General features: G+C 36.1%; 1 long non-coding RNA gene across 1 annotated transcript in view; it reads left to right on the forward strand.

Annotated features, from left to right (window-relative positions):
• Positions 1-6,480, forward strand: part of LOC125610587 — an 11,864-nt gene extending 5,384 nt beyond the window's left edge. Inside the window, exon 2 of the long non-coding RNA XR_007340594.1 lies at positions 5,661-6,480. This is a non-coding gene — a long non-coding RNA (uncharacterized LOC125610587). The remainder of the gene's footprint in view (positions 1-5,660) is intronic.
• The last annotated feature ends 724 nt before the right edge of the window (positions 6,481-7,204 follow it).

Here is a 7,204-nt window from a genome sequence, read left to right on the forward strand (position 1 = left end):
TTTTTTTATTGGTTGTTCAAAACATTACAAAGCTCTTGACATATCATATTTCATACATTAGATTCAAGTTGGTTATGAACTCCCAATTTTACCCCAAATACAGATTGCAGAATCACATTCGGTTACACATCCACATTTTTACATAATGCCTATTCAGTAACTGTTGTCATTCTGCTACCTTTCCCACTCCTCCACCCTCCCCCCTCCCCACCCTCTCCCCTCCCCTCCCCTCCTCTCTCTCTACCTCCTTGTCTCTCTCTTTATTACACACACACACACGCACACACTTTTTTTTTAGATGCTAATTCTTGATTGGGTCAGTTTTTCACAAATAATATCCCAGAGTCTATTATTTCTTTTATTTATTTTGTATATCTTTGTTGTGAAGATCTGCAGTTAACTTAAACACTTATGAAAATGATTTAAATTGTATAATGTATAGTGATTTTATACAATAAGAATTCCACCCCAACATGGTGGCACATACCTGTAATCACAGTGGCTCAGGAGGCTAGGGCAGGAGGATTGTGAGTTCAAATGTAGCCTCAGCAACTTAGGGAGGCCCTAAGCAACTCAGTAAGACCACGTCTCTAACACAATATTTTATAAAAGGCTGGGGATGTGGTTCAGTAGTTAAGTGTCCCTAGGTTCAATCCCTAGTAGAAAAAAAAAAAAAGAATTACAGAGTATTGTGTTAAACATTTTGTCAATTCAGTGGCTTCAGTAATCATTACAGATGCAGGGTTTTTCCATCTTTCTGATGAACCATGTTTCACATTTCTCTTCTGTCTTTTGACTTATTGCTCTCTTTGTCACTGGGTGGCTACCACACAGGCATTCACATACAAACATGGAAAAAACTAGTAGAAAAGTTACTGGCATGATCTTTAGGAGCAAACAAATCTGAGGAAGAACATCACATTTCCACTCTATCTCGATGGTTACCCTGAAATCAATGACAAACAAGGCTCCATATGGTAAAAATCAGTGATTGTCTTAGGCTTTTTGGAATTGACCCCTGCACTGGGTGGGAATGGTGTTCTTTTATTGGGAAATAGGAATCTGCTCACCATCAGACTTCTGTTAGCAAAAAGAATAGATCTCTACTTTGCAAACAAAGCAAATAGATCCTAAGGTCTATTAATAGTTTGTGAATATTGTAAACATAATACTCAGTCAACTGCATTTTCTATGCATTTATTACTGATTTATATTGAATTAATGATTGTTGATATTTTTATAAGCAACTGTTGAATTTTCTTATGAGCTCAAATAACAGATTAATGTAAAACTTTTATGAATTTTTTTTTTATTTTAAGGGCGATTTTGTATTTTTCTTGTCATTTTTTATTCTCCTTACTTTCCTTGTCTTGGCTAGAGGTTTTGATATAGTGTTGAATATTATTAACAACAGTGACAACATCTTTGTCTTGTTTCTTAACATCATGGAGATTAATTTTTTCTGAAAAGATTCACATACCAGAACTAATATCAATGTGTGGACATTTCTAAGAACATATATCAGCTATGAATATTACATAAAAGTTATAACAGTTGTACATAAAATAAATGGAATATTTTGTAAAGCCTTAAGTTTTTCACTTTAAAAAGTTTTCAAGCAATGGATTTCCAAGTTCTTTTTTTTTAATTTATTTTTTTACATACGTGACAATAGTTGAATGTGTTACACTCATTATTACCCATTTACAGCAAAATTGTTCAAAACTCGGTATATAAAGTTTGTTCATGCCAAATTATGCTATTATACTTGTACTTTTTTGCATTACAATTATTAATACACATATATACCTCAACTTTTCATATCTCTTTTTGTATATAAGGTATGCTGACACAAACTTCAAATCTTCTTACATATATTTTGTATAATGATGACCATCACATTCCTCCATCCTTGCTATTCCCCTTCCCCCTCCCTTTCCCTCCCACCCCTCTTCCCTATCTAGAAATAATCATCCTCCCATGCTTTCCCTCCCTATCCCACTTTGAGTCTCCCCCCTCCCCTTATATCAGAGAAAACATTCAGCATTTGTTTTTGGGGGATTGGCTAACTTCACTCAGCATAATCTTTTCTAACACCATACATTCCAAGTTCTTAATAAGTATATTTGTAAGAATAATTCAAGATTATTTCAAAGATATAATCTCAGCCCTGGGTTGTACTCACAGAATTTGATATTTATTCTAGTCCCAATACTAATAAACAGGGATGTATTTGTTGACAGTTTCATTCATTCATTTTCTTCACTCAACAAACATTTTTTTTAAAAATCAGCAATTCTGTGCTGATTAGGAATACACACACACACACACACACACATATTCTTTGTGGGAAGATAAATGTATTTTAATTAGTTACAGAATTGCAAAGTAAATGCTATAAGTAGCTAAATACTAAGTGCCAGGGAAAGTAAATGGAAAAATACACCCACAAGAAAAATTTAAGGACGCAGAGAATGTGAATCAGTGGGTAGATCCATTATAGAAAGAGTACACATACAATTAATATCAGCTGCAGAGTCAAGAGTTGCAAGCTTCAGGAGAGGGGGAATGGCATTCGTGTTCTTTAGCAAAAGCTCGAAGTTTCTTAGTTCCATCCAATTCCTGAGGAAAATAAAAGCTTTTGTGTGTCTTATTCTAATAACTATTTTTCTTCCTCTGCTTGTTCTGTTTTCTTTCCTAGAACAAGATTTCTAAATTGGATGATGTTTTTGAGACAATGTCTGAGAATATAGCAGAAAGAAAAAATAGGATGGGAGAGTGGATGGGAAGAGATATTGTACTGCTTTTCTCCTTTTTCTGTGTGGATTGTTTTTTTTAGCCTGGAGACCCAATACTTCTGTAATAATAGATTCTGTCTTAGTAGGTAATTAATGCTGTTCCATTCTAAGTCACTGCATTCAAATCCGTGTACAAATGTTTTATTCTGGAAACCCACAATCAACCATGAATTCTGCGGCAGCAGAGTACAGCCTTGAGCATCCCATATTTTCTATCCATAGTGTGCCCCATTCACAAAAGAGGAGGAAAGGTTCAGACATGACCCTGCACTTAAAATTAAAACCCAGCTAGGGTTACTTTCTGAAGATTTCTCTTCTTGTGACTCCAGGTCCATCTGGACAGAAAGATAAAGCTTTTCATAGATCATGTAAATGACATACAAGGATTTCATTCCAGAATTGTCTAAAAAGCTTTTAAGGAGTTGTAAATGCTCAGTGTTATCCAAAGTCTGTCATTACCCTGTGACTCCTTAGAGAGTTAAATTACAATCTGAGAACCTGAAGAAGCCAGTGTTAAATTAGCACCTTTGTTTGTTTTACTTCTGTGCTGTCAAAAGGAAGATTAATGTGCAGTTTTTCTGTACTCCATACAGCTTTTCTTACAGGAATGTCACATCTAAATCAAAATTCCATTTAGAGGTAGTGAAACTCTCTAGTGTGGGTCGTGATCTTTTTACCTTCCCTCAGGTTTCCCCCTCTCTTAATTTTTTTTTTTGCTAGTAAGCAAACATTTACTTCTGTTTAACCCTTCTTCTACACCTTTGATGCCAAATACTATAATCTGAATCTCACTGAATAAGGTGGGAAAAGGAAAAAAAATAGTTCCACAAAGGTGGAAGCTGAGAGAAAACACCTGTAGGGTCATTTTACAAATGGAATCACTAAAAAGCAGTGCTTCTTGCTGGGTAATAGCACAGAACCTTTAAATCACAGAAATTAGAGACAGGAGACTTGCCAGGTCACCTGCTCCACCTCCTGCAGTAGCTTTATGTATTTCATGTGAAATGACATGAGTAGTGAAGCATTTACAGCAACCCTGGGGAGATTCGACTTCTCAGTAATACAACTCCCTGTTGAGAAAACGTCCCAGGGTTCAGTCCAGCTTTTCTTTTGCCGAATTTTACATGGTTGGGCTTTGCTATATGCTTTAAATTGCAACCACCCTTTCGTTTGCTCCCCCACCTTTAAAACCTACAATCTTGTAATCCTACAACATTATTTTTGTCTTCCTATGTGATTATTTGAGCCAAACTATGCAAATTTGCATCTTAAAATACTATGTCATAAATTAGTCCCCTTTGCTAATGCTTTTCTAAAAGCTTATTCATTGCATCCCTGTTCCTTCTGACCAGAAGCTGTGTTTCTTGTCATTTCGCTCTGTGTGCATGCATGAGCTCAGTTCTTACAGAGATTGAAAGTGGTCCTCAAGCCAGTGACAGGACATCACAAGTCCATTAAGATTCAGATAACTCCTACAGCCATGATTTTTCCCCTAAAGCCACGAGTTACCAAGACATCATAAAATTTAGTATCCCACAAATCTAAATGTTTCCTGGTGTGTCTGGCAGTCCATGTGTATATCTGAAGAAACACAGACATTTAATAATTCTTGCTCTGGGCAAAGTCCTAGCAAAGTTGTAACTGTTTCTTTTTTGAATGTTATTCTGTCCACATGCATCTCAAAATGACAAGCATTCTACTACTTCCCAGAGGATAAAATTCCACATTTTGCAGTTACAAAACCCTCACTACTTTTGAAGTTACAAAAAACCTCATCATAAATCAGAAATGCAGAGGAAATCGCCACTCAGGTTTCTGGGCTGAGCAAAAGCCAGTTGAATCTTAAAGATGGAATTCCAAGATACTCTACCTCAGAAGGTAGAGGGCTTTTGTTACCATTCCTCCTAACCTACCACCAGCAGGACCAACACAACCTCCCTGGCCTCGAATATATTGCTCTCTGCTTACCATCTTGACCCAGCTGGGGCAGGCAGTCTTTCCCATGATGCTCCAAGGATAAGGCTACAACATTTAGTCAGCACTGTTGCAAAGGCATTTGGGCAACCACAGGGACATGCATAGAGAGAATCTGGCATGCATGGAATTATAGTTCAGATGATTGGAATTCTATGTCTATCCCATTTTAGTTTTTGGCCTATTTCCACTCACAGATTTTTTTTTCTCCACCCAGAAGCTCAAGGTCTAACATCTTAAGTCTCAAACTTAAGACTCATTTTAACCTAAGAAGAATAATGCTGAAAGTGATGAGTTATGTATCCTTCACCTAAAGACTTTGCTGAAAGCAGGAGCTAGGATTGTCCAGGCTATGCCAGTTAAACAATAGTAAACTTTTATAATTTTTTTTTCTCTCAGAAGGAATCAGAATACTTTTGGGCCAAAAATTCCCCTTGAAAAACACAGAACCCCATAATCCCAATAAACTTGTCTTAGCTTGAACTATCATAGGATAAGGGAGAATGAGAAAGGAATGTCAGAGAAGCAATGGCTGGTAGGAGAGATAGAGAAGGAGAGAGAATTATATGTACAGTGCTTACCATGCAAGAAAGTACTTTATGCACATTATCTCATTTACTCATTTCCTAAATGATTTCCAGGTAGGTAAATGGAAAACAGGTCTGGCTGACTCCCCCCCATCTCATATGCTTCCATCCACCCACACTGCTCTATTTTTCAAAGACATGAGGATTAATGAGACAATAATGTTGGTAAAGTGTTCTAATTTCCTTTGAGAAAAAGAGCTATAAAATTTTATTGTTATTGTTACTCTTATTATTGAAACTCAATGAATGCTTTAGTAGTGTCATTGATGTAACTAATATTACTCTCATTTATTTCATTTAGGGAAATAAAGTCTAAAAATAAGAACAAGCAGATGTATTGGGTTTTGGATTCAGCTGATTAACCAGTGCAGCTTTGCAGATGGGGACCTTCAGAACTGATTCTACAACCAAGGTCACAGATCATCTTGGGGATAGAAATGCAGACTAGGATCCAGTAGATATTCCTTCTATTGCTTGACTCACCTAAGGAGAGAAAAGGGTAAATTAAGATGAAAAGTCAGAAATACTCCATGTTCTCAGTCTGCAGTTGTTAAAGAGACAATGTAATAAAAATTCTTCCACTTGTTTATGGAAATAATGGACTCAAGTCAGATAATTTGCTTCTCTAGGAGGGCAGACATATCCTCCCTTTCTATGAAAGGGAGTTAATTGTTTTACTAATAAAAATCAAAATTATGTAAAGGACAGGAAGGCATTGCAGAAGGACATGGCGTCATGCACATGTGCAGGTACAAACAAGAAGCCTGACATAAGCAGTTACAGTTTTGTCATTTTAAAAAGTCTAATAGACAATAATTCAGTTTTTTTTCCCCAGTAGCTACATTTATACTCAAATAATCACCAGCTTGGACTGTAATAGAAGATTGGAAGAATGAGAATTCGACCTCAATTTTTATGCGGCAATTATATGTTTAGCTTTCATTTACCTAAGCTTGAATTTTATTGTGTTCAGATTTTTTTTTCCATATGTACTACCCCTTTACCCATTAATGGAATTCTGCACTTTCTTCAGTCTGGCTCTCTGATTGTAACAGAAAAGAATGTCCATATGACTCATCCTCTTCAATTTTGGAGAATAAACTGAGGCCCGGAGTAAACAACTACCCTAGTTTCACAGTTATTTAGCAATGCTGGGAAATTTTATATGAGTCCAATTCCACTACAATATCCTTTTATTTCATCAACTACTGATTTGTATAGATGAATCTTTTTGCTAATCTATTTTACCTAGAATTCTCTAACCTTTCCACTGAAAATCAATGCAAAAAGAGGACAAGAAATTCCTTGCTTGACTGTCACTCAGGATGAGAAAATGATAGTGCCTAAGAGCTACTGGAGTATCTTTTCTGTGCCCTTGGAAATGGTACTAATATGTAAAAGCAGAACAAACATCAATGTGCATTACATTGAAGTGCATATATGTCTAGGATAAAATTCTCATTGGTTGATGCAAACTCTGATACAGCAAATTATTTTGCCATTGTAATCTGGAAAGCTGTGTTCTGCTACTAACCTTCAAATCCCTTCTTTTCCTTGCCCTATCTTGATTTGCAGCTAAAACTGTCCAGCACTGAGAGTTGGAGTCAAGGGAGGGGAAATACAGGAAGTGGACAGGAGGAAGGGAAAATAGACATTAGCAAATGACGTTAAGCTAGAAATAAATTGCACTTTCTTGCACTCATATTACTTACATTTTATTTTTTGATGATCTTACTTCTTAAGTGGAAAAAGAAACAACAATATTCTCATTATAATCTCCTTTTAACACTCTCAGCCAACTTCCTGGGAATGTTGGTCTCTTTAATCAAAAGTACTTCTGTAATT

Source organism: Marmota marmota, unplaced genomic scaffold (assembly GCF_001458135.2).
Source record: "Marmota marmota marmota unplaced genomic scaffold, marMar, whole genome shotgun sequence".
Classification (NCBI taxonomy): Eukaryota; Metazoa; Chordata; class Mammalia; order Rodentia; family Sciuridae; genus Marmota; species Marmota marmota.